Raw genomic sequence first — 3,453 nt, forward strand, 5'->3', positions numbered from 1 at the left:
TAGCCTAAAGCTCTTCCACACACTCACCGTGGCCTGGGCTAGGACTCTTAATGTTAGTCTCTTTCTTTTTTCCAGTTTAAAACTTGATTTCATGGTACTATGTACAGGCAATGATCTTAACAATTTTTTTTTATTTTTGTATGAATTTACACTGGCATCAATAGCATTCAAGGAAACTGATTTTAGATGGACACTTATATTCCCTCTGCTTTACATTTTTCAGAAATTTGTCTGTTTTGATGAATATTTAAGTATTTTACTATATTAAATGAAGTTTAGTTCTATCATGGAGGATAATTTCTCTTAGTTAGAATATTTTTAGAGGATAATACCTATGAAATACAACCTCAGAAGCAGCGACATTGAGGTGAATAACTAGATAGAGTAGGCTATTCAAGTGGACAAATGAAATGAACCATCATAGTATCTATTTGAGGTGAAAGTTACAACATAAAAATAATTTATTTTCTAATAGTTAGAATAAATCTTTCAAGATGATGACTGGCTTGACTGTTAAAATTAAAAAAAAATAAATCTCTATTTTTCTAAAGGGACAAGTGTTTAAGCAAAGTCAATTTGTTCCCAGTGATTATTACTATCAAAACTATTGCTGTAAGATCACACTATTACATCATGTTCAGTACACAAAATAAGTATCAACTTGGGTAAAAAGAAAGTTCTAATACCTAAATATTTGGAAGCAGTAAAACCTAAATTATTCTATTTCCACTGTGCTTAAACTCTTCAGCAAGTTCAATTTCTTCTTATGGTTGAAGGTAAAATTTTTGGAAAAATCAATAGAGACAAAAAATAATTTTCTAACTTCCATTTGTATTTATGTCAGATTTTATTATTTCATATTAAATATACATACTAATGAAATGTACTGTGATATTTTCATATACTCATACAGTGTGCATCAAACAAATTCAACTACCCTTGTCCCACCCTTTTCTCCACCAGAATATGCCCATTTATACTATGGAATGGTACTGTGAAAACACACAAATATCGTATTAAAAAATGATCCATGTAGAACAGTTTTAAACATAACTAGGAGATATTTAAATTTAATTTTGTCATACTGGTGCCTTTAAGATGATTAATGCAGGATAAGATATTTTATGTCTCCTTGCACTAAATTTTTCCACTGATACCAAAAATCATATGAAGAAATATCTACAGTAGCAAAACAAACAGCTATTTAAGGCATCTCTATGTAAATTTTACAATTGAAGAAATATGTGCACAATTCATTTGTCACCATTACTATTTATGCTGATCAAATTTCAGGGTGGTTAGGATAGATATATAGTTACATTCTCTTAATGAATGGAGGGATTTATTCTAGTGGTGTTTGTGGATGGGATGTCAAGTCTGCATCTTGTACAGCAATTAACCAGTGGGAAGAATGTATGCAATGTGTTGATTGCTGAAACTGTCCTACCAATTTGGTTTGAAACTGTCTCATTGCTATTTGTTTCTCAATAAAATTATGGGAAAAAAAGAAATCTAAAAAAGAAAAAAACAAATTTGTAAGGTAAATTCTTCCTTTCACTTTTGAATTTGGAGATCAAGTTTGCAATTTGCTATAACAGAAAAATGAAAGTTTTATTATATAGATATGTCAGTGAAAATTATTTTGAACTCCTCTTCCTAATGGCTGAAATGAAACTATGTCTGAAAAGAGCAAAATTATCATTAATTAATAAAAATGGCACCACTCATGAAACATGATGTTTATGTACTTTCATGGAAAACTTTAAAACCAAAACACTCTAAGCAATTCTTAACAATTTGTAATGTGACCTTGAGTTAATAATACATTTACTTTAAAAAGATAGAAGTTTTGATTGCAGTACACTGAGCCACAGCATCAAGGCAAATGAAAGCCAGATGGACAGACACTGGCCAACTCTGAACCTCACTGAGTAAAACAAGTAAACATGGGCAAGCGATATCCTAAGAAACTGAGAGGCAAGGTGTCATCATATGCATTTATTGTGCAAACTTACTGAGAGGAGCACAAGAAGCACCCAGATGCTTCAGTTAACTCCTCAGAGTTTGCTAAGAAGTGCTCAGAGAGGTGGAAGACCATGTCTGCTAAAGAAAAAGGAAAATCTGAAGACATGACAAAGGCCGACAAGGCTTATTATGAAAGAGAACTGAAAACTTATATTCCTCCTAAAGGAAAAACAAAAAAGAAGTTCAAGGATCCTAATGTGCCCAAGAGGCCTCCTTTGGCCTTCTTATTCTGTTCTGAGTGTCATCCAAAAATCAAAGGACAACATCCTGACCTCTCCATTGGTGTTGCAATGAAACTTGGAGAAATGTGAAATAATACTGTAGCAGATGACAAGCAGCCATATGAGAAGAAGGCTGCTAAGCTGAAGGAAAAGTATGAAAAGGACGTCTCTGCCTACTGGGCTAAAGGAAAACCTGATGTAGCATAAAAGGGAGTCATCAAGGCTGAAAAAAGCAAGAAAAAGAAGGACAAGCATGAGGAAGATAAAGATGAAAAGGTGGAAGAAGATGAAGAGGATGAGGAGGATGAAGAAGAGGATCATGAGGGTTAAGTTGATTCTAGCGCAGTTTCTTTTTTCTTTTCTATAAAGCATTTAACCCCCTGTACACAACTCACTCCTTTTGAAGAAAAAGAATTGAAATGTAAGGTTATGTATGATTTCTTTTTGAACTGTACAATGTCTTTTTTTTTTTGTATAGTTAACACACTATCGAATGTGTCTTTAGATAGCCATGTCTTGATGGTATGTTAAATAGCCCCTAACCATGCCTGGTGCAGTATGAGAGTTGTAAATTGGCATGAAAATTTAAAGCAGGTTCTTCTTGGTGCATAGCACAAATTAGTTATATATTGGGATGGTTGTTTTTCATCTTCAGTTGTCTCTGATGTAGCTTATATGAAATAATTGCTGTTCTGTTAACTGAATACTACTCTATAATTGAAAAAAGTTGCAACTGTTTTGTTGACATTTTGAGTCCTAAGTAAATACAATTTTTATTAATATTTTTGCCCTTTTCATAGGTCTGATAAATGGGTAAAGGCATATAAGGCCAGCACTTTCACTGACTTCACTGTGAATGCTAACCAAAAATTGGAGTCCTGTATTTTAAGCTCATGCTCTTGGGGATATGTTCTCAGGCCTCCTTTAATGTGGGAACTGCACAATATAACTGGGAGTTAAGAGTCCTTATGTAAAGATCAGAATGTATTTTTTATCTAAATATGGACTTCTCAGGAAACTTTACTCTGGTAAAATTAGGCCACAAGTTAGTAAAGGTTAGATTTTCTATACTGAGGTCTCCCATTTAGGCATAAAAAAAACACCCTTGAGCAACTAATTTACAGATAACAACAGGTAACATACTTACTATTGTTGTTATATTATTATTTTGTTGTGAAATTTTGCCTGACTTAATTTTTACATGTGA

General features: G+C 32.9%; 1 pseudogene; it reads left to right on the top strand.

Moving 5' to 3' along the window:
• Window positions 1-1,946: 1,946 nt before the first annotated feature.
• Window positions 1,947-2,576, top strand: LOC101565543 (annotated as a pseudogene).
• Window positions 2,577-3,453: the final 877 nt, after the last annotated feature.

This window comes from Octodon degus, unplaced genomic scaffold (assembly GCF_000260255.1).
Source record: "Octodon degus isolate 3935 unplaced genomic scaffold, OctDeg1.0 scaffold00117, whole genome shotgun sequence".
NCBI lineage: Eukaryota > Metazoa > Chordata > Mammalia > Rodentia > Octodontidae > Octodon > Octodon degus.